The sequence below is a fragment of the Grammomys surdaster genome, unplaced genomic scaffold (genome assembly GCF_004785775.1).
Source record: "Grammomys surdaster isolate TR1022 unplaced genomic scaffold, NIH_TR_1.0 168, whole genome shotgun sequence".
NCBI classification, from domain to species: domain Eukaryota; kingdom Metazoa; phylum Chordata; class Mammalia; order Rodentia; family Muridae; genus Grammomys; species Grammomys surdaster.
Window position 1 is genome coordinate 3,545,665 of NW_021604616.1, and position 5,751 is coordinate 3,551,415.

General features: G+C 40.1%; 1 pseudogene; it reads right to left on the minus strand.

Annotated features, from left to right (window-relative positions):
• Window positions 1–518: 518 nt before the first annotated feature.
• On the minus strand, window positions 519–3,838 carry LOC114620392 (annotated as a pseudogene).
• Window positions 3,839–5,751: the final 1,913 nt, after the last annotated feature.

The following is a 5,751-nucleotide window of genomic DNA, read 5'->3' on the forward strand; positions in this document are numbered from 1 at the left end:
ACAAAGCAAACTTGATAGTCTGTCTTATTAAATACTTGCAAAAATTCCAACCCTTTTTTTTAATTTCAAATATTGTCCAGGGAAACCAGAAGAGAATAAGACAAAGTCTTTAGCAGGCAGAATGTCTTTATTTGCAAAATTTTAAAGAAATTCTGTTCATACAAAGATATTCTTTTTTGTTTGTTTGTTTGTTTGTTTTTCTTTGTTTTGTTTTTTATTTTTTATTTTATTTTATTTTTTGTCAATTAAACTGATGAACTTTATTGGGGTTAAAACTATAACAAAGTTCATCCTAAAAGATTTTGCAATGCAAAATTCTTCACTCATTGAGTATTTAATAATTTGAATGCTAGAAATTACAGGCAATTTTCAAAAGCAGACTCACATTCATAAAACTTTATACATCATTTGAACTAACATATATGTTTATACTACTAAAATCAAACATGCATTACTGTATCATGATTTTTTATATAATACATTATTTAATATCATTCCTCATCACAAAATGTATTTTATCATACACTCAAACCATTCTCCTTGGATTTCTGATCTCTGTCTTCATTCTTTATACTATCCTTTTTTAGGACAGTGTGGATATCTTCCATAACTGTGGATAAGTTTCTGAGTGTTTTATTCAATTGGTTTTCAAATTGCAAATTCATGTTTTCTGAAACCTTCAGGTTTTCTTGTAATTGGCCAAGGTCTTTTTTGACCTCTCTAAGTTCACCAGAAAGGCTTTTGTTAGAATTCTCCAAGTTTAATATAGTTTTTCCATCTTCATCTGTTTTCTCCTCTAGTAACTGGAGTTTCTGTTCTACCTCAGCTCTTATTTTTTCACTCTTTTCCAGTTTTTGGAGGAGACTCCCGACATCCACCATTGCACCGTTGTACACAATGAGACCTACATTTTCTTCTCCATCTTTTGACTCCTGTTTTACTGTTGGTGTTGGAAGTAATAATCTGTTTCCTAGCATGTCTTCTTGTAGTGACTCTGACTCTTCACGGTTCTCATCGTCTTTCGAGGTGTCCGTTAATTTCCGATAAAAGCACGATTCTCGGAGTACTACTTTATTGAGAAGTTTCTTTACCTGAGCTCGAGAAAGATGCAGTCCAAGAGTATATAGTATTTCTTCCAAATCCTTTTCAAGAAGGTAACCACAATGACTTTGATCAAAATAAACAAAGGCCATTAGCAGATCCCTGTTAACTGTAACCATTTGAAGCTTCTCTTTTTCCTTATCTTTTGAGGGCCTTTCCTTGCAGTATTGGCTGACATCCCTATTGTCACCTCGTTTGTTCACTTCCTCCTCCTCCCTATCGTCGTCTTCCTCCTCAGCTTCCTCTGCATCGTCTTCCTCCTCAGCTTCCTCTGCCTCCATTGGGTCATACTCATCTTGATTGCTATCTTCTTCAGTTTCATCGTCATCTTTAGAATCATCTTTTCTTTTATCTTCTTTCTTCCTCTCATCTCTGTCTTCTTTTTTGTCTTTATCGTCGCCTGATTTTCTCCATTTTGATTTTGGTTCATCAATATCATCCTCTCTTTCTTCTTTTTTTATCTTTTCTCTCTTCTTTTTTGTTTTTCTTTTCCTTATCTTTTTTGACCTCTTTCTCAGGAAGAGAGAGCAATGACTTGTATATTCTGACCCCAAAATCTCTTTGAAGCATTTCATTGAAAAGTTCTGCAAACAATGAAACCTCAAATGAATGTTCTTTATTATCTTCTAATCTGTAATCTAAAAGGACACCCAAAGACATGATGCTGCAATCAGACTTGCCACTTTTTGCAGCCCAGTTTGGATGTACAGTTATTGCAGGTTCATCAGGCAAAATGTATCTTCTTTCTTGACGCTGGCATTCCACTTCTTCTTGACGTTTTCTTTCTTCTTCCTCTTTATCATCCTCAGATTTCTTATCATTCTCATTTTCCTCTTCCTTTTCAGACTTCTCTAATTCCTTCTGCTCTTCTTTTTGTTCTTCTATTTTAAGCCGCTTTGTCAGGCAAGCTATTAACTGTGATTTTAGTCCTTTGGAACTAAGAGTTCGACTTTCTAATTCTTTCCGGAGATCATTTACCTTCATTGCCTTTGGATCAAGTTTAGGCTAATGGGTAGGAGTGGCGATTTCTTTAACTTCACCATCATCCTTCTCTTCTTCATCCTGTTCCCCATCAGCCTTCTTGCGTTCACCCTGAAGCTTCTCGACCAGCTGCTGCTTGTATCCTCGGGAGAGGGTTTCCCACTCTGAGCAGGTGGGAAGGCAATGCCAAACGTCCGGGAAAAATAAAACCACTGTCTCCACATGAGCTGGAACTGTACGCCCCTTGTGGGTCTCCTCAGGGCGATGGTAGTGAATTTCTGCAAAACGGTACCATTGTGTGCACACACTTAGATCAATGCCTGTCAGAGCCTTACAACAATGAATGGCAGTCTTAATCAACACAGAGGGGTCTTTTTCTGGGTTTGGTCCATCCAGCGAAGGAGACCAGTGGCCTCCAATGGCCATGGCTTCATCCTTGCTTTTCATTCCCACTAGAAACTTAACAAGTTAAGCAGGATGCTGAAAACCATCACGAAGGTCTTGTGGATCTTCAGCAAGAGCACATGACTTATGATACAAATCTTCCATACTAGAGCTAGCCATCAGCATTACCTTTGCACTGTACAGGTGGTCCGCGTCAGGTGGATCAAGAACAGCTACATTTTTTTTTAAAGGACTCTACTTCTCGGTGCATTACATAAAAATTGCAGTAATTTCCCAGTGGAAATGGTCTTGACAAAGGGAAAGCATCCACCCATGTAAACTGAGCATCAAAGAAGTCACTAGGAATATGTAAGTTCTGATAATGGCGCCTTAGTTCCATCATGTCACAACTGGGACAATCTAAAGAAAACCTTGAAAACTGCACTGTGTATCTTGGAACGACACGACTGACTCTCTGAGGCGATCGTTCTCTTTCTCTCCGGGGTGACCTCTCCCGTGAATGCTTCCTCTGAGGTGATCTTTCTCTGATCTCCATCTTTCTCTGTCCCTTTCACGACTTCGGTCATCTTTCCTACTGGGTACTTGATCCCCTCTGTCGTTTTTTTTCCTGAAAATCTAGATGGTGGATCTAATCTCCGTGCGGGTTGTGGCTGTGACACTATTCGGACAGGAGGATACAATAAACCAGCTTTCTGCTGTGGCTGCTGTAATAAGGGCTGTGGCTGCGTCTACAATAGTGGTGTAATAGAAGCAGCTGAGATCTGGGCCTGCAGTAATGACTGGGGTTGGGGCTGTGCCTGAACACCAAATGTTGTCTGGGGCACAATCGGCTGGATAAGAGCAGTAGGAGTCTTCAGCAAAGGTTGGGTTTGGGACTGACTCTGACTGGGTAGTGTTTGAATTCTTTGTGCATTCCATTTAAAAGGCATATTAAGATATTAGGATTATAAATTGCTTCAACCAATACTCTATCACCAACTTGGGGGCTTTTCCCTTTAACAGCACCAAGCTGAAAGAATACATCTTCATCCACAAATGCAAATGTATCATGTAGCTTTGTAGCCACTCCTGTGAAAACACGCTGCTTCTGAGGTTGAGTTTGCTGCTGACTGGACCTTGGTGTTGGATCTGATACAGTAATCTGTGCTGCAGGCTGAGGAGTAGACAGGCTAAGGCTTGTGGGCAATGCAACAGCTGGCTGTGTTAAAATGGTCTGCTGCGGTTGCTGTAACTGCTGTTGCACACTATACAAGACCTGCTGAGGTTGTGAATATTGCTGGCTGGGACACACCGCGGTGGCTGTAAACTGAGTAGCCCATGGTGGATTCTTCTGTCCTCCAAACTGAGCCATGATGCAAGGAGGGGGAAAAACCTTCACTTGTTTCTCTTCTACAGCAGATATCTTCACCTGAGACGGGCCCGGGTTAACAGAGAAGCCATTTCAAAACCTGTCAAGCTCAAGCGCATGTGCAGACGGCTCCCCCCCACCCCACCCCCCCACGCCGCACCTCCTCCTGTCTCCGGCAGGAACGGGCACGTCTTATTTATTTATTTATTTATTTTAATTTTTTATTTTTATTTTCTTGTCTTTTAGTTAGACAAGTTTTCTTTGTAGCCCAGGCTGTCCTGGAACCCCTAACCAGGGTGATCTTGAACTAATTGATCCTCCTGCCTCTGCCTCCCAAGTGCTGGGATTAGAGGTGTGCCCTACCACCTGACAGGCATGCAAAGATACTCTTAAGGATCTTGAAAGGTTTTATTATTGTTGTTTCAGGGGAGGGCAGAGCTTGCTTGTTTTGATTTTATTACAAGCTCTTTATGAAGTCCAGGCTGCTTTCTAAGTGGTAATTGTCTTGCCTCCATCCCTCAGCAGCTGCTGGGATTACAGATGTGAACTGCCACATCCTACCCCAGTCAAGAAGTCTGAAAGGATTTATACCTCGATTTTGGTTAACCTCCATTAACCTAATTTAATAATAAACCATCTTTTGTTAGTTTTCAAGACAATGAAGGAAACAGACATGGGGGGATATTTTTTATGTTCTATGGTTTAAAGGCTGTCTAAAATGAGACATAATGCTTCTTATAAAGAAAGTTTAACACTTCACTACTGATGTCAGGACACGCATGTCACATCATCAGTGAGGACGTGAGAGGATTAGGTTTTCTCCTTCTGCCATATGGATCTTGGGACTAATTCGGGTTGTTGAGCTTTATGACAGGCCCCTTTATTCACTGAGCCATCTTGAAGGCTCAGATGTCATTTTTCTAACAAGCAGTGGTCGGTTAAATTGTGTAAGAGTAAGAACAACTTAGCTCAGGGACAATTCCTCAGGTTTCTCCCTCTTCTTTGTGCCTCTCTCAGTAGGGTATTATGGCTTAAGATCAATCTATTTATTATTGGGAAAGCCCATCTTTCTTCTTTAGGTCCTTAAGAATGTTAAATCCTTAGCATTAATCACATCAAAGTTCCTGGTCTAGACTTCTCTTTTTTCCTTGTAAGAAATAATTAAAAATAAAAGATAACTTAGTTCACATGTAAGTCACTTGCTATTAGGAAATGAAACTTTGTTTCTTTGAGTCAGTAAAATACTTCCAGAGACAATAAATTGTTAGGGTCTGAAAATCCAAAGCAAACCAAACAAGCACAAGAGTCCTTTTAAAGCGAGATCTCCATTTGAATTAGGAAGCCAAAAGTCTATGCTGGGGAAAGCAGCATAGACTCAGATGCTGCCTGGGTCCCCGAACCAGAATGTTCTAGAGCTTTTAAGCTTGAAAACCACAAACATTTGTGCCATGTTACAGTTACATTTCCCACCAATCAGTATATAGGGAGAGAGGACTTCCTTAGGAACATGTCTTTGTGATACACTTATTCCATTCTCATCCGTTGGTGTATTCAAGTGTGTGTGTGTGTGTGTGTGTGTGTGTGTGTGTGTGTGTGTGTGTGTGTGTGTCAGAGTGGAAGGTGAGGGTGGTGGTGACTTGCCTAGGATTCAGGCCTCAACTTGCCAACCAAGATGTCAGTTACCCTTATACATGTCTCTTTCTGCCAAGCAGGATAACAGTTACCAGGAGGTCTTGGGAACTTACGTTTTATTTGATCCCTATCCAAACTGGAAGTTTTACTCAAAATGGCTTCCTTTTGGTTTCTTTTTACAAAAATGACACTCTCAGGGAAAGAAAAGAAGAAATAAAATGATAAAAATATAAGTTAAAAAGAAAGAAAGAAAATGATAAAAATATAAGTTAAAAAGAAAGAAA